The following is a 23,677-nucleotide window of genomic DNA, read 5'->3' as shown; positions in this document are numbered from 1 at the left end:
CAAGGACAAAACTCGTGTTTCATCATCAAAACTGTTCATTCACATTTTATCAACTCAAACTAAACATTCCCTTCAGATGACAGAGGTGATGCTGAGTTTAATGCTTTGCAAGTTTTGGAAAAACATGTGCTTATAAATGTGTTATTATCTGCAAACAGTTGTTCACGTTGTTGCCAGTAACACATAAATTAACAAAAATGATTTGCTTGACATGGAGACAGTCCAGTTTTCTGTCAGAAGCAGCTTTTACATCAACGCCGCGGCTCATCTGCAGACCGCAGGAGCCAGTCGTCCCTCCTCACATGCATCAGTGAGTCAATCTGGCCCCTTTCAAACTCACTCAGATCATTTTAAGACTCTGGCTTTTCAATTCAAAAAACTAAATGTCCCCTTGCTGCCTGAAACATGTGTTTATAAGAATAAGGAGTTGGAGTAAATAAGTTATTCCCACTCCTTTTCAAGCATTTTTGTTTGTCTGAACATAGTAATATTATGTAAAACATGAAATGAATGACTCGGACAATGTCTTATCTTTAATGTATATATATTATGGAATATATTTGTGTATAAGTGGGTTTTCTTTGGTCCTTTTTTACATATTAAGAGGCATAATATGCATTTATATTCTTTTACATGGCTTGAAACAAAGCAGTAAAGCACTTCATCAAGTGCCACGATGAAGAGATAAGTTATTTACTTCATATGTCAATAATCATAGGGTTTTGCCTGATATTCATACAATTTATTCTGATTAGGAAACAACTTAAATCATAACTATATTAAATGAATACAAAATGTACCAAAATGTTATCATTCAGTACCAAAAATCAAAAGGTCACACCTTAGAAAAATAAGTTCATTCATTAAAAAAATCAACCAGATGTTGTTTTAAAGGGGCAGCATCATGTGTTTTCCAACCACGTAGTATCATTTCATAGCACAATCAAGTGACTATGTTACCGTGAGTTGTTACAAAAATGTCTTGTATTTATATAGATGTATATCAAATATAACTTTCATCAAATTTGAATATGTAATTTAACATTTTGAAATTGGGCGTCTGTCTCTTTAAAAACTCCTACGTTTCTCAAACTCCGCCTCCAGAAAGTCACCGCAACATGGCTCCTCCATTAACCCTTTAGCAACGTTTTTACTGAGAAGTAGCTCCTATAATGAGCTCAGTTCCACCAGGTGTTTGCTAATTGCTGCTGGCTAGTCTGAAGGAGCTCAGGCATTTTGCACAGCTGAATGGTTGCCACGGGAGATTAAAATATTTCTCAAACATGCATTAAAGAATAAAAGCAACACTCCAGATATATTTTTGGTGAGGAAATAACATTATAACGAGATGTTATGCCCCTTTAAGTTTCCCTTTGCTCACCACCTCATGAAAAGCCTCCTCAGACCTTCTGCAGTGCCAGTCAGTGAAAACCCTGACTCCAACAAGTTTCTCTAACTAATGGCTCCTATTGAGTGAGTCACTTATCACTGCATGTCTTTGATAACTGCCAACCTTGGATGTAATTAAAGGTTTGAGGGGTGGTCTGGAGCAATCTGCTGTAGATAGTTTGGCTGCTCTTGTCATCCTAGGAGCCTCTAATGATCTGTCTAGGATTGTGATTGATGAAGCACTTAGCATCGAATCAAAGCACGAGGAACGCTCGCTGCTTGCTAAGCTCTTTGCAAACTAACAGCCACTGTATTTGCGCGACATGAGTCTATTACGGAACTGTCCTTGATGGGAATTAATGACCTCCGAGTCAACGTTGGAAGCGGAACTTAATGCACAATTAAAGTTGATTGACATGGCTCAGCAGAGACATAAGCTGCGGACTGCACGCGTCAATGAGTCCTTCTGCAGCTCAATAGGAGTCCATTTCCTCCTCTTTGCTCGTGAATGCTGCAGAATATCAAGTGCCTTTGAAGATGCTCATCCACATACATGTAATCTTTAAGTTTTATTGATTAAAAACTTGTAGCATTTAAAATAATCAAAATGTTTTTCCACTGCCGAGGTTTTTTTTTAATTTGTTGCTTTTCCCGAAAAAATGTGTTTTCACCAAGGGCGTCGCCAAGGAAACAATGAGGTGTTTTCAGGCTGGTCTTATTGGTTTAAATGGAACCAACCTGTAGGGAATAACTCATATAATGCATATATGCACGAAAATCAACTTATTCCAGGCTTTTTGCAATTTTCTCAATCAGTAAAATCACAGCAACCGGGGATCTAATGAGATCAGGGAGTTGATGTGTTTCCCAGAATGTGCAGGATTATCCCAAACACATAAGACTCCGAAACAACATGAAGCGCTCTGATAAATGAGTTTCTGCTCTTGTTCTAAAGGCTCCTTGTGTTGCACGTCCTTTGTGATTACTTATTTATTTGTTTGTTGGTTTATTTCTCATTGCCTCGGGCACAGAGGGCATGTGTTTGATCTGATCCCACTGCAGCCTGTTCTAAAGAGGGAGGACGGCTGCTGCTGCATTCAGGTCAAAGGGAGGAGAAGGAGACTCGTCTGCCTATTTGCAGCTGAATTGTAAAAAGCCCTGATTAATCCTTTGAGGTGTTGGGCAAAAACATAAAAGGATTTTGAAAAAAGGAAGATCTCAGGCCTTTTAGTTAAGTGCTCTTTCTAAAAAAAAAAAAAAGAAATGGCGACACGTGTTGTAAAAAGAATCTGATGCTGAGATTGTTGACCTCTTCAGGTGCAGAACGCCAACAGAGAGTCAGTGGTTCAGTTTTCAGTCGTGTCAGGTTTTATTTGATTTAATAATGTAATCCGCCTACATCAGCACATATTTTATAATGATAAAGGCCAAATAAAAACTAACAACAGAGGCAATGTCAGCGGAGATAAAATTATGCTTTTATTTTACAAATCTGGTAGTTGTTCCTTGAAAATATGATAAATAAATACAACAGTATGACGGTATTTTGAGTTTAATTTTCCAAATACCTCTATATCCCAACTCTGCTGCTCTCCAGGTTAAAACAATCAGAGGTTTGTGACTCCTGATCTGGAAAATGCGCAGCACTGTTTCAGATGGAGACGTGCCGGACCTCCGTCACTCATCCATGTCCTTCTCCAGAACGACCCGTTTCAAAATGTGACCGTCCATTTTTATGTGTTGGCACACTGATATGTTTTATGCAGAGCTGGAGAAAGGTTGTTTACATCGGTTCAACTTAATAGTCATTTTGGAAACAGATTTTGAAAGAAAACCATCGCTTATAGAAAGTCAAAGATAAAATGCGACATTTTTACAGTTTTTCTGCAAATTCCAGTTTTGAAGCTGGAGTGCAGCCTGGTTGTTTTCTGCTGCTTCTGTAGCCGCCTTTTAGCTTCAGATAAATCCTTAAACGAGAGTCAAGATTAATTTTAGAAGCTGTTTTTTATCTCAACACAAGGAGGACGCTGCTGGTTTAAACTGGAAACTAAAACTTTTGGTGACTGTTGCTATTCTAAGAGCATAAAATCGTTTTTATTTGTTGTGACCTACCCAGTGAGATCTTCCTCTCCCAGTGTAACCTCACACTACACAGCATCTCCCCATCTTGTAGACTGTGTGTCTTTCCTTGAAGCTCCTGTCACCGTTCTCCCTCAGCCTCTTTTATCCCTCTATCCTCCCCAGCAGCTCTTGTCTATTCAAATCAAGGGCTGGCGGAAAAGTGCCAGAAGGCATTTCACTCTGCAATATTTCCTTTGGGTGCAAAACCCCAAGTCCCCGCTCTGATTCGTCAACAGTCGCACAACAACAGAAGTCGGAGTTCACAGCCGTGGCAGAGAGGATCATATTTTAGTGCTGGTTTACAGCATCCTGGGCCCACAGGAGCCAAGTGTCACACAAATGCTATTTACAGCCCTAGAAAAGGAGAAGAGGAACCCAGCAAATGCATCCAGCTTTCAGTGTCATCTGGGATTCCAGCAAGAGTTTGATGCTTTCAATAACTTGTTTTTCCTTGTGGCCCTTCTGCAGCACTTCAGGAGGTAAGACGGCAATTTGTCTCTAATTTTTCATGCATCTCCATCTGGATTTTGTTGTTTCAAACTCAGGGACTGGATGGGAGTTTTATTTCCAGAGCATGCAACCTCCTTTTTAAAAAATGAGTTGTGCTTTAGCAGGGACTTGAGCGTCGCCCTGTAGCTAACTAATTTCAAAGCCGAGTCTCTGTGCTGCTCTGTTTGCACTTTGCAGGAGAGAAAAAGATGGGAAGATAAAGTGTGTTCAAAGGGATAGTGCAGACTTCAGAGGGAGCGATAACATCAGCCCGGTCCCCTAGAAGTCCTCAGTAAAGTGAACGTAGCCTTTGGGGGGCTGCTGCTCCAGCCGGCTTGTGACAGGTAAATAAACCAAACCCAGGAACTCAGAAGCTGGAAAAGAAGGAGAAAAACCTTCACATCAAATATTTTAGGATTTCCAAAACACGATTAAAATCCACTAAATACATCTGGCTTTTTTTCATTCAGCACCTTGTTTTCTGTCCATTAACACTTTTCCTCCCTCTCCTTTCTACAAATTACCATTTTATTTATGATGCACCAGTATGTAAATTAGCTATTTACCTCATCCTTTGTTGTTTTAATGCATGTTAGTAACTAGTGTTATCAGATTAGCAGCCGTTTTAAAGAAGGCATGCACCGGGATGCTCATATAATTAGCACCATAAAGGAGTGCATGGCTCTTCTGCAAGCTTCATAATTTTTCTAAAATAAAGATTGGATTGCAATAACATCACTGAAGAATCCTCCCTGGGCTGAGATGTTGCTGTGAGAATTATTAATAATTCCTCCATCCTGGTTTTGTTGACCTTTTTGTTCTTCAAGTGGAAAATTAATTTAACTTGCTAAAGCACAATCTGTGGTTAGTTGCAAAGCATTTCTCTCCTGCATTTACATCTTCTATCTATGTGCAAATTACACTTTAAGGTAAGAAAAAACTGTTTTAAGGCTTTTTGTTCAACAATAATAACAATTTGCAGAGTATTTTGACTATAAAAATGTCCTGCTGAGTAATTGAACAATGATGGCATTGTTTTTATTACATCAGGCAACATTTCTTCTTTGTTGCCTCTAAACACTGACAGAATAATTTGAGCACATTTATTAAGTTGGGGTAAAAATCCTCTTCATGTGATCCAGACTGTGTGCCTGCTGAACCATTTCTGAGCTGATCTAGTCATGTTTTTATATCAGGATGCTGCTGAAGCATCCAATGAGGTCTCAGTTTTCTGCAGATAAGAATTTGTAGGGATTTTGGAGGAGAAACCGACCCACAGCATCATAGATCAGCTACCATACCAAACACACGTAGGCAGTCATCCTTTGCTGTTTAACAAGAATTACTGGGGTTTGATACTGACAAATTCAGGAATGAGGAAGTTCCAGTTGAAGTTTCAGCACATTTAGTGGAACAGAAATGTTTGTAATTGTATTTATGAATCTTTTTAGCTGCACATTGATCAGCCTGGAACAACTTTATCTGAAAGGTACCGACCGTGACGTGATTCTGCAGGGCTAAAAAACTATGATTAGAGTGGATTTAATTATTGTTCTGACTCTCGCAAGAATTACATTTTTTGGCATGTTCATCTTTCCCATTTTGAAGAGTCTCAGAACGTTTTGGACTTCAGGAGGAATCCAGAGAACCCATGGCTGCATGGGGAGAACATGCAAACGCTACGGAGGAATTTGAACCCAGGACTTTCTTCCTGCAGGGCTGCAGGGCTTCAAACCACTATGCAGGAATTGAAAACAGGAATCTTTGAAATGCAGGATTTCTAGGTTCTTAATGGTTAAACCATGGTACATTTACCTAACAGAAAGCCCTTTGCAGCATGGAAAGTGGGAATTCTGATCATTTGAAATGCAAAAAGCATCAGAAAATGTGCGCCGCTCTTTTTGCTGGTCTGTTTTTATGCATCTATTATGTCTATTTTATTTCTGTTGCTTTTGGAAAAACTACCAATTTTACAGAGAGAATAACAACCTGGTTGATGTTTAGGAAAAGATTTGATTTGCTTTAGATAAGATCTGGAGAGTTTTTATGTGTTTTTATCTCCATTGCCTGTTTTCTGGGGTTATTCAGTAAAACCAAGGAGATGTGAGGAAGGTTCTCTTTTGTTTGGTATTTTCATGTTAATTTCTTTTAGAATAAGGTTAAAATGTTTGCAGAAAGCTGTCAACATATTTTAGAATATAACTGGAATTCCCAGATTAACCTCTTCTGGTTCAACAAATCAGTTTTATATTTCTGTTGAGACAACAATCCAACTGTTAACATGGATATGCATGGATGTAAAGAGTTTTGCCCACATTTGTAACGGAAACGCAGTTTATGACGGTAAAATACATTTAAAGATTCGACTATATGCAGAAGCCAATCGGGAACTTTGCTGTGGAAGTGTTTGCATTTCAGTGCCGTTTGCCAAAACGATGACTGGGCTGCTACTTCCCTGTATCCAAAGCAGTAAGTTGATGTGGGGATCAATAGATAGAACGATGGATCAACTCATTTCTTTTAGCACTGATTCATTTCTCAATAGCCACAAGAGGAAAGTGGAAGATTTAGCTCTTATAACCGGCCAGTGTTTGCTTGATTACTATTCCAAATATTGCTCTTTGTGCAGATTCTTGCTTTCAGTTACACCCCAGAGTGTTTTCATTGGCTTTGACCTCCCCAGGAAGCAAACCCAGGGGTCGGCATTACCATTCATATAAACATGTTGTTCATTTATACTCCTCTGCTCATAGCTCATTGATGCAGAAATGGGGAGCGTTTTGCGTGCGTCCAATTTTAATGACTTCCCCAACCCCAGCCAATAAAAGAAGTGTACATGTGTGGAAGTAGCAGCTGGAAATGAAGGGTGGCTGCTGGTCAGCCTGAACACAGCCTTGTTAAAAAGTCAATTAAGGAGAAACAAAGAGGGAGCAGAGGACAGAAATATTTCTCCTCACAGCAGCTTTTTCATTCTCGCAATGCTTGGAGCAGCTTCAGCAAATGAGTGCAAGGATTATTTATAAGCACAACTCGTCTCCTTGAAGTGAAAGACGGCGGAGTCCGAGATTATGACTGTTTCTTGACAAATTTGACATCAAAAACTGTTGTTGCAAACATACAATTTCACACTTGCTCTTCAATCTTCTCTGGTCCTCGTGTGGAAAAGAAGTGTCTTGGAATTGCTAAACTGAGGTTGATGTTTTTTTTTTTCTTTTTTACACCATCTGGTTTGGGAAGTAATCTAAAACAAACACACACTTCAGATGATAAAGCTGTGTCTGCTGCACTTTAAATTCAATCAGCCAGAGGCATCCGCAGACACTTTCAGGGACGCAGTTTATTGCAGAAAGGGTACGTTAAACACAGCAGCTATGAATCTGTCAAGTGTTTCCCTGCTGGATGTGGGATTAGTCGAATTCTTTCGGTTGTAAATTTTAAAGTATTTCAGCATACTTTAGCAGTGCGATAACATGTAGACTCGGATTGTCTCCCCCGAGTATTTTAATTTGGCAAGAAAAGTCTGCGGCCAAACATGAAATCCTTCATTCCAGCTTCTCTGCTGGTTTCCTGGCTGAGCTTTAATCTTTTGTCCAGTCAATACAGCTAAAAACAGAAAACCTGCTTCTTTTTACAGAAACAGCTGCCACTACAGAAGCATCTGAATTAATCTATAAATGAAAATGAAATACACGTTTGTGTTGTTCTGTACTGCTGAACCGTTTTGTGTCTGACTCATCTGCCTCAAAATGTTTTTCTCAGCAAAATGATTGAGACAAACTCAGAGAAAATGTTGAAATTCTGTCTTTTCTGCTTTCCAATAAAATGTTTTGGTTGAAAAAAAATTGTAAGAAACACATAATGTCTCCAAAGATAACAGCTGACAATGAATGTATAGGATGCAGGTTGTGAAGTGGATTTATTCCAACACAAAGTAGTTAATGAGTATTACATGGTTAATAAGGCATAAGCCCAAAACTCAAGATGTTATAATTAAAGATGATCATGAACTGAACTGAAATGACATTTAAAAAATAAAGAAAGGTTATTAAAAAAAACTCTGAAGTAAAAATATTTAAGCTGTTGCTCCTCTGGGAACATGCAGAGATATTTGTAATCATTCCAAGAAGACAAACAGTTTTGTGTTTACTGGCTGTTACAGCATTTTAAAAATATGCAAATGATCCGATTCCCCAATGCGAAGCCCATCTCAGACGGGTCAGAGTTGTGCAAAGCATTACGTACATCTTTGTTTCTCTGTGATGTAAAACAATAAAGCAATAAAGTAAATGTTTGCCTGCACTGTTCAAGTAGTAAAGTTTTATGATTCTGTTGTTTTTATCTCCTGAGATTTTAACTTTCTTTGACCAACATTTTGTCCGATAAAGAGTTTAGTAATCTGGAATCTAGAGAAGAGTTTTGTTGTTGTTTACTTAAAAAAAACATTAGCTAGATTTGAATGATGATGCAAATCCTTTATGTATAAACATATTTAAATCTAGTTAGTTTGCTGCAGCTCACATACATACAGAGCAGAAAGAGACAGAGAGTTTGTGTTTGTTGATACGGAAAGAGAACATTAATTCTGCACTTTTTGAAAATGTGTTTTAAACTTTAGATTTGGGGTGAAATATCAAGTCTTTTCAAATAACTTCCAAGTCTGATTCAAGTCCTAAGTCATTGGTGTAAAAGTCCAAGTCAAGTCACAAATCTAAAGTTATGATATTCATGACTCGTGTCTAAACTTGTGTTTTTTGAGAACTTTTATATTAAATATTCAGGGTCAGTGTTATTTTATAGTGGCCACATTTGTAATAGTTTTGAAACATTCTCCTTTTTCAATTTTCTGGTTTTAGGTTGTGCAAAGACATAAATTACAGTCGTTGCTAAGCCAAAGCTAATATCCTACAATTCACTGAAACAGTTTTTGTTATATTTGAGTGAACATGTTAAAAGATGTAGTAGTATCTGGATTTCCAGCCTTTTTTTTGACGCCTGGTGCGGAAAGCGAACAGCACATTCACACCTGTCCTCATGATCTGGATGTTTCTCACTGTGTGAACAGCTATTAGCTGCAAAGTGGGCTCTGGAGTTTGAGTTTCACCTCTTCGGACCACAATCTAACGCCTCCTCAGCGAAGACGAGAAAAACTGATAAATGTATCACATCTGCACTCTAATAAAACCACCATTTTGCGTGTGTGTGCGGTCGCGGTTCCCTGATTGGAGGCGTATCTATGACAGGCACAGCAACACCTGGCCTGCCCAGCAGGAAGCGGTGTGTCTAATAACGAGCCAAAGTGTCAGGCGCACACGAGGAGCATGCAGGCAGGAGCGGAGCGAAGCGCAGACTCCTCTCCGCAGCAGCCAGCGAACACACTTACTTGCAGCGTGTCTCTTTTTTTTGCTCCATCACAAACCACATGAGGGGCAGATAATCACATTTTCTGTCAAACTGAATAGACGGCGGCAGCTTGGGAATGGGAAAATAAAGCCATGGCGATGTAAATGTGTCTTGTTTGTTTCTTATTCTGCATGCATCAGCTGTCACAGCTTCTCAGGTTTCAGTGGAGAAATAAGTCTGTCGTCCCTGGAAGCTAACCATGAATCAAACCCAGGCCCTTTGACTGGCAGCTCATTACACTCCCCTTTACAACGACGGCAACCTTGGAAACTGTGGGACGGAAAAAGAGGTGGAACCAGGTTGAATTCGGCATGCGAGCAACGCAGAGGTGCAGAGGTGGAATCCATTTGCACTTTTTTAGTGAGTTATTGTGCTGACTTTTATGTTCTTTAACCTGAATTTACTTAACATACGAGTGAGATTAATGTGCAGCCTCCCATGACAAACTCTTTACTTTTGCTAATTGAACCGTACAAATGATCACTCCCACCTATTCGCCTTTGTTCTCAAATGCAAACATTTGAAAGACCATTCCTCCTTTTTTTTCTTTTAGAAAATTGGATTTACAACTCCTTCCAACTTTAGTAATTACTTTGACCGCTTCTTTGTTCAAAGAAAAAAAAAATGTGAAGAAAATAAATTACAATTTGTGGGTTTTTTTCCCCCACACTGCCTCCCTCCAAACCAGAGATATTAAGTCAAGGCTGAGGCAGCTCGCTCGGCGAAGGGTCACCCTGACCTGTGTTTTGGTTCAATCCAATCAAACATTTGCCGTTGTTCTACAGCTATGAGATATTAGGAGCTGCATCAAATACGACAACGCTCACAAAATATTAATTTGGAGATGGAATGATTTATTTTAATAGTGTTTTTCCAGTGTTTTTCTTACAATTCAACATGGAACTTTGTAGGTTATTAAAAACTCAAATCTGGAATCTGAATTTGACTTTACTGTCGATTTTCTCTAAACCACATATAAAAAATATACACAGATCAAATGTGTGCACACACCTGCAGTCATATTTGGTTAAATGTTTGTTCCTAAAACTTGTGTTGCCGTCAGCAGGCTTCAGGCATCATAGCAGATGTCTGATCACTCTTTTTGACAAGATTGCTTCAGTCTAGATTGATTAGTTAGCCTGATTAAAAACGAGGTTCAGCTTTTAAACACAGACATGAATTTTCAACAGAGTTGAATTTGAGGACTTCAGTCTGAAGAGTATTTTTAGCAAATGTATTCATTTCAAAACCAGCCTCGATGTGTTTGGTTTTACTTTCTTGCAGATAAATCACATTTTTCATGAACATCTTGCTGTGATTCATGTTGGATATTTCTGGACAGAATTAGAAGAGTTCAAATTAAAATGAGTTATTCCATATTCTTAATGTTAGCATGCTTTATCAAATCCAAAACATTTCTGTTGGCACCTCCAATCAAGCCTTCTAAGTGTTGATGTGATGAGATGTTGAAGAATTGTGTACATTAGTATCCCACACACACTGGGCAATGGCAGCAACACAGTCCCACAGCATGATGCCGTCACTGCCACACTTTAAAGTTAATGCATGTTAGATTTAAAAGCCCCGCCTTGACTTCTTCTCCTCATCATTGTGGCCAAGCAGCAAATTTCATCCGGCTTAATGTTACTGAGCTGAACTGGAGAAAATGAACCAAGTTAAAGGAACTTGACCATCCAGATGTAAAATGTGGTTAAGAAACTCGATTTTCTGTTTTTTATGATTTGTTTTTGTGTTTTTCTGTTCATCTAATTCAGTTAGTTTTAATTTGTTTTTAGAGTGCGATTGCTAGTTTTTATTACTTATTGTTAGTTAAATATATTGCTGGTTTCAGTTAAATTTGTATTAATTGTATATTTTTTTCATGCTTTTGTTAATTTTAATGTCAAAGTGTTGTGTTGTTATTACATATACATCAACAGGGTAATGAATACTAAACAGAAGATTACATTTTCAAAAATAAATTCAGTTTATTGCTGAATAACCAACTGACTCTGAGGTTTTCTCCCAACTTTTGCCGTCACCATTTAGTGGACAAGCGTAAGTAAGGATTGTGTGCAGGAAAAATAAATACATTTCACAAAACAAAAGATATAAAATCTATAATTTTAGCATATTTTAGCTAGTTTTAAAAACACACAGTTCTAGTTTGTTATGGTTTTTACCCATTAATTACTGTTTTTACTTATTTTAGTTAACGAAAATGTTTGTTTTAGTTTCAGTTTTTGTTATTTTGTTTGCTTTAGTTAACTTGGGTTTGTGTGTGTGTGTGTGTGTGTGTGTGTGTGTGTGTGTGTGTGTGTGTGTGTGTGTGTGTGTGTGTGTGTGTGTGTGTGTGTGTGTGTGTATTCATACCGAGGTGTATGATTCTGACCCAGTGCAATTTGAAAAAAAAAAGATGCGCAACTAATTCTCAAAGCTGGATGATGTTAAATAATTTAATTTAAAAAATAATCTGTTCAAAGAAATCATTAAAAACTTTAACCGAATGTGACATTTACGCTGAAGATGAGTGGACGTAAACCTCTGAACGAACTGGATTCAAACTGGGAATCAGTGCTAATGTAGCATAAAATCTACATGCTGCACAGAATAAAGCGATGCTGTTTGAACATATGCAAAAACATATTTTTCAACCTTCCCCATTGGTGCACAACAGTATTTTCCCCGTCTGAGAACTGCCTGTTCCCTGCAGAAGGCCCAGCAGCTGCCTCAGTGTCCAACTTATCTCTGATTTCCCACAATTTGCACAGAGGAAGGCCTTTCATTTGTCTCTTATCACTGTAGCAAAGGAGAGAGAAGGAGATGGAAGGAGGAGGAGGAAGGGGGAAGCAGGAGGTCAGAGCTCCCACTGTACAAGGCCGCAGCCCAGCTTTCCCATGCCAACGTCTGATCATCAGTTCCGCTGCGGAGCGGTGCTCAGGGAGAGAGAGATCACACCTCAGCTGTGCAGAGAGGGATAGAGACAGACAAAACAGAGGAAATGTAAATAAAAAGAAGCTAGAAATGGCTTGACAGCTCTCACATCTCCTCTCTACCATTCCGTCGCAGCATGGCGTCGCTTTAAGCCCAGAAACTCAGATACAGAACCAGATCCTCGCAATTTTCTGCCCTATCTTTTCCATCAACTTTCCTCGTGCATTTGTGTCTGCCTTTACCACACGCCTGTATTCGTATTTAGACGTTGCTAGTTTGCCCACTGCAGACTGACACCAGCTTTTCTTCTGTGTGTGTGTGTGCGTGTGTGTGTGTGTAGGGGTGTGTGTGCGTGTGTGTGCGTGTGTGTGTGTGTGTGTGTGTCAGCATGTCAGAAGACTTGAAAACAGACTTGAACTGAGCAGAGTTCAGAGAAGACATCAGACTGGATTAAAGGTGTTCAGTGACAACACGTTGGATAAAACGTGACATTTCTTTGACACTGTGAAGAATGACAAGGCTTAACTTTGACTTCCTGTCACTACAATGTCTGTCACAGCCAGCGTCGCTCAGACACAACAGTCTGCGCTGAAGAAAAGGGCCGATTTGAAAGTGATCAACTTCGTAAATGTAGGCTCTGTTTTAAAGTGAACAATGGGAATTGCAGCCTGTCAGATGTGTGATAATTAACAGTCCAAGTCCACCAAATTAAAGCTGTTGGAAAGCTCTTTGTTTACCTGCCAAAAAATAAAAAAGGTCTGGCAAAAAACCGACAGCTGCCTAGCGAGCGCAGACTGGTGGAAATCACAAAAACCCCAAATACAAGAAATGATAAATTACAGCAACGACCCAATTTGCTGCAAAGCTTGTTACTCAGCACGCTCTCACGACTCATTTTCACTCTCAGGCCTGTCGGCAGGTCAGCTTGATCCTGTGTGTGTGTTCATGCTCACAGTTTATGCAACAACTATGAAGCCACTCAGAACAGATTTTAGCATTGATTTTTCTCTCAAACCCCACAAACAGCATAAAAACGTCATTTTATGGCAAAGACCCAGCATGGATGTGTGGATAATATGAAATAATGAACCATTCATCCAGATTAAAGCAGGATGGAGTTAAAGTATCGACCTGTTGGTTTCTCACTCTGGACTGGTCATCCCTTCATCTCTCATCATCCCCACTTCCTTTCTTCACATTTCAAACACAAACTCCATGTTTTTTTTGTTGTTTTTTTAAAGTAGTGCATAATTATAACATGGAGACACAACAAACAATTTTAAATCAACCTCAGCCTTACTTGATGTCACGTCATAGTCCGACATGCTCATAAACAAAAAGTCACATTTCTAATCACACATTATCACAAATATTGTAAATTAGCACCATAAAATCTATGATTTTGATTGAAATAATCACAAAACCCATGATGGACTGATCAGTGTGAAAAGATATTCAATATTATTTAATTACTGACTTATTAAATCCTGGAAAAGAAACAGCTATTCATTGATATTTTAACTTTTTCATTGGTTTTATCATTACATGCTGACACAAGTGACCCTTTAAGAGTTTTGACAAGACCCAAAAACAAAATGAGTTTGACAGTGAATGGAAGAAAGCAGCTTAAAGTGAAAATACAGAGCAAATATGGAAATGTTGGAGGTTTCATTATAAAATAAAATGGAGGAGGAATATCATAAAGTCCCAACAGTGAAAAAGGAAAACCGGGCAGATGAGGAATTATCCCTTATTGTTTATGAAAACTGGCCTTCTGACTCCAGTTTTATATTTACACATCTGAAGAATAGCTTCAATATGTTTGTGTGATTCTAATAGTTCCTCTGAGCCTGGAGCAAAGAGGACAACAGGAAAAATAATATTCTGAGATCTTCACAGATGCTTTCCATCCAGACTATCTGAATTTATGCTTTTTTCCAAAGAAAATATAAAAAAATCCATCTCTAGATGTGCAAACCTGATGAAGAAACCCCTGTTTAACAGACTCACAATTATAATAGAGCCACAGTAGAGTGTGCAGAAAACAGAAAATCTTACTTTGGTCTAGTTTCTAGTGTAAATGTCTTAGTAAACTTGAAATATGACAAAATAAACTTATAAAAATTTCAGGAAGAAATACAAACTTGTTTTAAGTCAATAATTTCTTATTACTGTTGAGAAATTGCTAGTTTTCCACATTATTTCACTTATGAGAAAATGTCTTAACAGTGAAAGAATCTGCCAGTGAAACTTTTTCATGAAGATTAAGGAATTATTTACTGAAAAGTTACTTACAAGTTTGTTTTGAAAATTTTAAGTGTTTGTGTTTTTGCAGTGAACTCACAGGTGGTTGACTGCAAATGCATGCCACACTTTTCAGATATTTGTCAATAAAAGATTTGGAAATAAACGTTTACGTAGAGAAATGTAAAGTGGGTGATTATGATGTGACAAAATGAGTGTGAGAACTTTGCAGGACTCTGTATTTCTCCTTCCATCTGTCATCCTCGTCTTCCTCTCCTCTCTGGTTCCTGTAACATCTGTTGGATCCAAATCTGGCTCCAGGATTTGTTGTCCTGACACAGAACCTCCACTCTCAGCCTCCATCACTGAAACCTCCAGCCTCACATCTCCACAGAAGATTCCATTAAAATTCACCAGTTCTCTTGTCCTACAACATCCTCAATCTTCTTCAGTAAATCTTTCAGACTGTCCCCAGCAGACAGCAGCTGCATGAAGGCCCAGTGGTGATGCATCGGGACTCTGGAGGGTCAATCGGATTTAGATGATGGTGTGTCAGCTCTCTGCCAGGCTCAGTAATGTCTACTTATGTCACTTTTGCAGTCCCAACAATATCACAGCCAAAGAGAGACACTGTCATCATTCATTCAGTCGGCGGAACCAAAACTTACAAAGCGGAACAGCTGACGCATTACTCAAATCTCTGTTAACACGAATCAATCTCCTCACTGCGTTAAGGACGCCTGTTCCTCACTTCATGTCTTTGTGCGGCACTTAATCCATCCATTTATATTTTATTTCGCATCGTAAAGTCTCAGCTTATGTCTTTATCCACGGTGACTTACAGCGTGTGAGCAGGTTGGGTTTTAATGCGCTTTGTGTTCAGCTTCAGGGGATGAAATTCTCTCTCAGAGTCTTATTTACAAATGAGGCGCAGGAGTCCAGATGATCCAGATTACCGTTCCAGGAAAGAAAAAACAGGAAAATAAAAACCTGTGCAACTGAAACACTCTGGGTTTACCTCTCGTCTCTATGTTTTACCTCTGGTAACAAGGTGGAAAGACTTCGGAGAGATTCATCTGTTGTTGGAGAAGTAAATTTAATTCAAACTGAAATAATTTACAGAAATCAAATTGAGTACATTCAGTGGGGATAAAATCTCTTTGAGAATTAGCTGTTTATCAACAAACAAGCATCTTTTTAATATTTCATAAAACTTCTATCAGTCAGACAGCAGGAAGCCTTTTTCTGTAACATTTCAACCATGGAGTTGATATTTTAGACCCCAAAAGCTTCCCGTAAGATTTTAGATCAGAGAACAAAGATGATGATTTAAGGAACTCTATATTGTGTCTGTTGAACCATTTCTGTGTTGACTTGACCTTCTGGGTCATTTTCCTGATGAAAGACTCAATAACAACTCTTCTAGTTTTTTGGTAGAGGCACCAATAGGGTCAAAACCCTAACCTGGTATTAGAGTTCATTATATTTCTGCTTCTTGCTGCTGTTTTGAGTTAATCACACACCTGCTTCACATCCAACAATCAACCTTCCTTATATTTGCGTTTTCTCGTGTCTTCAGTTGTTTGTTTCTGCTTGTAGCCTGTTTTTTTTCCAATATAGCTCAGGAGTTTTTTATCATTCTAAAACATTTCTTACATCATTTCCACCTATCTGCATCCAGCCTGCATTTCTGTCCTTCTAAAGCCCAAACTAAGAACTACGTCCTGCTGAAAAAGAGACACATTACCTGAATAACACACTTGAGTGAAGAGCGGTTTAGAGAAATGTAGTCATCCAGTCCTATGGTTGGTAGATAAGAAAAGGCCTTTGGGACAAAAAGTGAGACGCTACTCGTTACCAACTTAATAAGATATACGTTGAACAGTAGCATTTATAATACAGTGGACACCCGCTCACTCACGGATTTAACAATTCACTGACGTCTCTGTGAAACGTAGCTGCAAACGTCTTGCAGAAAATGTATCTTTTCAAAAGAAAATGCAGTTGGGAAGCTGACTAAGTGCAATGCTACTTGACTATTGGCTGCCGTTTGCTAAGTAGTAAATCCAGGAGTGGATGTAGAGCTCAGAGTGGAGATATGGAAGACTGCAGATGTTACCCTGCCAGCATGCCTAGGTGGGACCCATGTGGGGAAAAGGAGGGCAGACCAGATGGGTCCCATATGGGTTTGTCCGCAGGTTCCATGGTGGCCCCACATGGGTTTGCCCATGTAGGGCCACACCCCACGTGGGCCCTACGTGGGCCCTACATGGTGGTGGGCCCTACATGGTGGTGGGCCCACATGGGTTTGTCTATTTAGGGTCCATGTAGGACCCACGTAGGCTACATGGGTCCTACATGTCCGTGGAACCCGCGGACAAACCTATATGGGACCCTTCTGGTCTGCCCTCCTTTTCCCCACATGGGGCCCACCCAGGCATGCTGGCAGAGTAGCTTCAGCGGTTTGGCTAAAACAGTTTCCACTGTGTTTGTCTCATTCTCTTAGGTGCATTTCTCTAATCATTTTCAATATTTGCAAAACAGTAAGTGCATTTCTCAAAATAATTCATATAACCAGTAAAATACCGAGGGTCACTTCATCAACTGGAATGTAATTTAATTGAAATAACTTTTTGTTTTGTGCCACCAAGTGTCTTCAGACGGCATTTATTGTGAAATGATTCTATTTAAATAAATTGAATCGAAGGGCTAAAGATTTTTTTCCACAATAATTTCATACAGTAAAACAATTTGAACTGAAACTATTTATAATTTCTCCAAGTAGACTGCAGACCAATAAAAACAGTACTGTGAACAAAGCGCAGCAGAGGCATAAATGTCAAAAGATTGACTGCAGCTGCTGGTTGATTGAATGCCATTTAATGGCTGCTGTCAGAAGTAGGAAGAAGTTTTGCTTTGTAGCTGAAGGACGCTGTTATTTTCACAATCTTAAATTAAAACTAAAGCTACAGAAACACAGAACAAAGGGATGCATGCTGTGCTTGTTTCCAAATTAGTGGCTTACAAAGCTAAACTGACGTGTCTTTTGTGAGAAGCAAATATTAATTATTGAGCAACAGACACAGAGGAAAGGAAATGATTAAAAGTAATTGGTTGACATTTATAAAAAATTATAAAAAATGTTCTAAGAGAAAAATTTCTGTTTTTTTTCTGCATTACAGCCAAAATGTTTTCAAAGTGGTTTGCATATTTATATGAATGAACTATAAAACTAAGACAAAAAGTAGATTTTTGGTCCAGTGTAGATTAAGAAACTTCATATTTATGTCGTCTTTAAAAGAGGGTAACGTGCTGTTATGGACTCGAGTCTCCAGTTTTTTCAAAATCCCTTTTTTTTTGTATCTTTTTGAGTGGAAACGATTGCAATTGTTGAGCATAATCAAATCGAAAAACAAGCAATAAAATATTCTTTGTGGCATTTTGTTTTGATTTGAATGTACTTAGTTATTTGTTGCCGTCGTCTCTCTTTGCTCTTTTCTTGGTGGCGCCATAAAAATGAAATGATAAAAGGTTTGTGGAAAGATTAATGCGACAGTGAACCACGAGGAATAAGGACGGCTGACTCTTTCCTCAACCTGACAAAAGTTATGCCTCCATGCAAATTTAACCTGAAGCTCCATCTTTATTCTGACATTATTTAGGTGTCTGTCATCAACCCGCCAACACGTTCAGCCAATGAAAGCCTCAGACCTATTCGGAGGAACAATGAAGCGGCGTCTCATCCTTCCTGCACAGAGTTTAGTTTAGCACGGAGGGACAGGCGGGCTCCCGGGGAGGCCGGGCCCTCATCTGCATTGCTAAGCAGCTGGAGCGGGAGGAGAGGGGGAGAAAGCATGGAGGGCCAACCCCACCGGGAGAGACCTGGGCCCTTTGAAGTGCTAATTTGCCTGGACTCCAGGGAGGGCCGCCAAATTGAAATGTCTTTTTGACAACAACAGACAGTCGCGGTTGTTGTCTGATTGAGACACCTTGAGGGAAAGAGAAAGGCAGAAAGACCCTGAGAGTGGGACTCACAAGGACGAAGAAGGGGAGTCAGTTGGCTGATTGATTTTGTGTCATTTTACTGAAATCACTGCTGCTTGTTAGAAGGTGACATGATCAGTGGAACACCACTGCTAATCAAAGCTTTTCATTCGTGATATGAATGATAAGCATAATGCAACACCATGAAATGTAATGAATCCTGCACAAGTAAAAATAAATTCAAAGAAAAGAAGTAATCTTCTGTCTTGGCTGCTCAAAAGGCGACTATCATGCTTCCCTGAACAGGTTAGGTCTATGGGTGATAAAAAACATGTTCATTACCTTTTTGGCCCAAAATCATTCTGAAATAAAAAGATTTTTGTCTGATCAGTCCTGCCAGAATGAGCTGTTTTAGGATCTCTTGTCACTGTAAGTAGAAATGAGCTGCAGCTGGGCCACACCCTCCAACCCAATGTTCACATGCTCACGTGAAAATAGCTTAACACAGATGTGTAATTATACAACCTCGTTGAAAAGCAGAAGAAGGGCCTCCTGCACAACCAACAAGAACGCAGTGAGTGCTTTCTGGATGGTAAGTCAACAACAAAACACTTGTCATCTCCAGCAGCCATTGTACAGCATGCAGCAGTAAAACCAGCTGACCAAAAGTGCTGGAGCTCCACTTGGGTTGCTAGGTGACGGGCTGGCCTTCACTGGGGTTGCTAGGTAACAGTCAGTGGCTGCTGATTTGTGACCTTACATTCCGGAGGTTTTTGAAAGGAGTTATTTTCCAGACACTAAAAAACATTAACTTAGTGCTGCAAACCAGCTCAGTGTTTTGAAATGCTTTGACTGTCTGTAGAAACAGTGGAGACACGAATGGAAGTACAAAAAATGTGCAAAACAAACATTTTTCATGTTTAACTTCTTCCCCTCTGTCCTTGCATTGCTCTCCCCAAAACCAGACACATTTTAATGAAAACCCAGCAGGACTTTTAACCAATGAGCAGCTTCGCTCATCACAGTTGTGTTTGGCAGCAGGTGGCATCATGGTGTCCAGTTCTGCACAGAGCCTAGTGGCATCTCCTCCCACCCCTCCACCCCTCCACCCTTCCACCCCTCCACCCCTCCACCCTTCCACCCCTCTTCTCATGGCCTTATTCTGTCAGTCCCTCTGCCTGATGCAGATTGGCCCCCTACTACAGTGGGCTCAGGGACACAAACCCCCTCTGCCACCGCCGTCTCCATCTGTTTGACTGCGTCTGCAGCATCACAACAAGGCAAAGGGATGGAGGCGATGTTAAAATTCACCTAGTGTTTATAGAAGCAAGTGAATAGAGAGAAATGCTGCAGATGACGGCCTGCAGCAATGAAATGAAATGTTCATGACTGAGGAATGCTGGGAAAAAAGCAGCTTAAGCTATTGAAGGCATTCTGTATCTGCATGCCCTTGGACCAGAATAGTTTACATTGTTATTGAGGACTGAGTCCTGCTGCCATTGTTACACTGTAGTCGGTGCAGTTTCTCTCCAAGGCAACAATCGCTTTGGAATTTAGATATCTGTTTCTGTGGTTTACGCTTAAAAGCTGAAAAAGAGCGAACATCCTTTTGATTTTTTGTAGTCATTTAAATAGTGAAAGGACAACATTTGCATCAAGTCTCTCCTGTTCATTAAGGTTAAGTTTTTGTTTTCTGACAAAAAAGTTTTGTGAAGTGTTTTGAAAACGGAATGTTTTGCTTTCCGATAAATGTGATATTTAAGTCAGTGTGCCACCAAAAATATGATTGAGAACTGCAATGTCTTTATTTGCAGTTTTCATAAATCTATTAAAGAGTGAGAGAAAAGACAAAGATTAACAGTAGATCTGAATGTTGCATAGATTTCCCCCGTCCGATAATACTAACAAGTATTTCAATGTTTTCATACATTTTCTTTATGATCAATATTTTCTCCACTGTGTCCATGATGCCTAATGTTTATAAAGTTTACAGTTCCTTGCAAAAATATTCACACCCCTTGAACTTTTCCACATTTTGTGATCTCACAAATGCATCTCACATCACTGATGCTCTTCTGGGTCATGTTGACGTTTAGGTGGACACCTTAGTTTTCCTGTGACAGAATGCACAGTGATGCGTCCAAAGCCCAGGGTGCTGTTTAAAACCCAGCCCTGTTTTAAACTTCTCTTGAGCAGAATGCTGTATTCTTTGGCCTCTCATTCAGGTCAGTGTTTTGATTAGATTTCACACAGATGGACTCAATCTACTAAAAAGAAACTTGTTAATTAAGAGTATCTAGAAATGCGCGTCACATCTTTTTAGCTTTAAATAAAATTGCTTGTGTTTTTTGTCACAATAGACTCCAATAAGCTTGCAAGCATTTACAACACCTCTGATCACACTGTGACTGTGCACAGTTCATGGATATGCAGCTCATTTAAGTTTGAATTCGAAAAGTTTGTGATTCAGGCGGAAGTGATTGTTCCATTTTCCAAGAAAAACCTCTGAGATTTCTAACAGCTGAGTCACTTTAGTAAAATCAAAACTCCTTTAACACTAATGAAACAGCACAGTGCTGCTGACACCATTTGTTTTCAAGTGAGCAGACTGAGAAATATGAATCACTGCCACAGCTACTGCAGTCCTGGTCAGTGAAAAGAAGAACAAATCAAGTATTTTGCTTTCTAAGATGTGAAAGATGACAAAAAATCTTTCCAAATCAAAGTTCTTCCTTTACATTCCGCTCAGTTTATTAATATAACACCAGTTCACAACATTTCATCTCAAGAAACTTTCCAGAAAAGTTTTGTTTTACTTCACTTTAAAACTGGATCATGTAGTTTTCATTAAAAAAAGGTATTTATATATATATATATATATATATATATATATATATATATATATATATATACAAATAACTGAAGTGGCTGATGTCAGGAAAACCTACCAATGGCTGGAGAAAGCTGGACTCAAGGACAGCACAGAGGCTCTCATCCTGGCCGCCCAGGAACAGGCCCTAAACACCAGAGCAATAGAGGCTCAGATCTACCACACCAGAGAAGACCCAAGGTGTAGGTTGTGCAAGGAGGCCCCTGAGACAGTCCAGCACATAATAGCAGGGTGCAAGATGCTGGCAGGGAAATCGTACATGGAACGACATAACCAAGTGGCAGGCATAGTGTACAGGAACATCTGTGCAGAATATGGACTGGAAGCCCCGAGATCAAAGTGGGGAACACCCCCAAAAGTGGTGGAGAATGACCGAGCTAAGATCCTGTGGGACTTCCAGATCCAGACAGACAAGATGGTAATGGCGAACCAACCGGACATTGTGGTGGTGGACAAAGAACAGAGGAAAGCCGTTGTGGTGGATGTAGCAATACCAAGTGATTACAACATCAGGAAAAAGGAGCATGAGAAATTGGAGAAGTACCAGGGCCTCAGGGAGGAACTGGAAAAGACCTGGAAGGTGAAGACCACAGTGGTGCCTGTGGTCATCGGGGCCCTCGGGGCAGTCACCCCCAAACTGGAGCAGTGGCTCAAACAGATCCCAGGAACAACATCAGACATCTCAGTCCAGAAATGTGCAGTTCTAGGCACAGCCAAGATACTGCGCAGAACCCTCAAGCTCCCAGGCCTCTGGTAGAGGACCCGAGCTCAGAGGATGAAACAGACCACCCGCGGAGGGTGAGAAGGGAATTTTTTTTTTTTTTTTTATATATATATATATATATATTTTTTTTTTTATTAGTATGTTAGTATATATATATATACTAACATTATTATGTTGTGACAGTTTAATAAGTCATATAATCTGTGAAAAAAATATTTTTGCAAAAGTTACAAACTGCAGCCTTAAAGCCTAAAAAGAGAAATAAAAATAGTCGACTTTAAGCTTCCAATAGAAGGTGTTAATCAAAAATCACAAGTTGTCTCTTTTCAAAAGGTTATGTAACATTTGCAGCTCTAAACAAGTTTTATTTATCTGAACTGAGGGCAAAAATGACTTTTAGGGACCTAAAGCTTGAAGAGCTTTGATCTGATGAAACTTCCTGTAGAGGAAAAGTCAAAAACCTCTTTTTAAACTCCAACTTTGTGAAACTTTCATGCTGTACAAAAGGTTTGTGATTTTTTTTCCATGTTATTTATTATTATATGGGATGTTTTTCTCCCCACAAAATAAATATACTCACATCACAGACTTAATCTTTCTTAATTCTTCAGCATGGGATCACAATGCAATAAAGGAGGAATTTAATTTAAGGGCTTTTCCTCATGTTTACCAGTTGTGCCACTTTGTGTGTACGGCTTTTTAACTACCTGCAAACAAAAGCTGAATTGCTCAATCCTTGTTTTACTTTTTATCTTTCATGTCTACCCTAAGGGTTGTCATTGTTCAGCATAAATAAAGAAATTGCCTCTCTGCTCTGTTAAACTTGCACTCATGGTAAACAGCCTCTTTGAAGGCCTTTTTAAGCAGCATCTCACTATAACAATCCCAGTAAACAGAAACAAACAGAACTTCCTTTTTAACAGGAGAAATTCAGTCGCAGCGTAATGCATTTTTATTTATCCTACAAGTAATTTGTTTCCATTCCCACAAGCAACGGGCATGTTTGAGTCAGACAGTGTTTGCAGATAACACCTAACCCCTTCTTGCAGTTAATGAACATGACAGATCTTCCAAATTGCCAATTGAAGCCTTAAGAGGATCTACAGTTTGCTTCCTGTGTTGTGATTCGCCGTGTTGTTCCCTTGTCCTGTCAGACTGCTTTCCCCTAACTGAAATGTGCTGAGTGAAGAACTGGCTCCGTGGCAGGTGTGTTCAAACGAACAAGCAACTATTGTTGCCTCTCTTTTTTTGTTATTATTATTTCCGTGTTCAGCGAGACATTTCTGCTTAACTCTGCAAATTTGCCGCCGCTCAAACGAAACACTCTGCAGCAAAACAAGAGTGGATTTTAAGAGCTGCGTGTTGAAGAGGCTCCAATTAAAAGCTGGGCCCTCCTGAGACCATCTGCAAAAAGGAGTCGATTGTTGGCGGTTGAGGGGAGGACTGCTGCACTTGTTACTTTTTTAGATGTTTATTCTGCAGAAGGGAACTGAAGTATAATC

General features: G+C 39.4%; 1 long non-coding RNA gene across 2 annotated transcripts; it reads left to right on the top strand.

Moving 5' to 3' along the window:
* Window positions 1–2,828: 2,828 nt before the first annotated feature.
* Window positions 2,829–8,298, top strand: LOC103477085 (uncharacterized). Of its 2 annotated transcripts, XR_014091193.1 has the most exons (3): window positions 2,829–3,989; window positions 4,198–4,343; window positions 5,608–8,298. It is a non-coding gene; the product is annotated as an uncharacterized LOC103477085 (long non-coding RNA). The 2 variants fall into 2 exon arrangements; XR_535575.3 differs by having other exon boundaries at window positions 4,198–8,298.
* Window positions 8,299–23,677: the final 15,379 nt, after the last annotated feature.

This window comes from Poecilia reticulata, chromosome 15, assembly GCF_904066995.2.
Source record: "Poecilia reticulata chromosome 15, P_reticulata-male-v2, whole genome shotgun sequence".
Classification (NCBI taxonomy): Eukaryota; Metazoa; Chordata; class Actinopteri; order Cyprinodontiformes; family Poeciliidae; genus Poecilia; species Poecilia reticulata.
The sequence above is the reverse complement of the archived record's forward strand: the minus strand, read 5'-3'. Positions and strand labels throughout refer to the sequence as shown.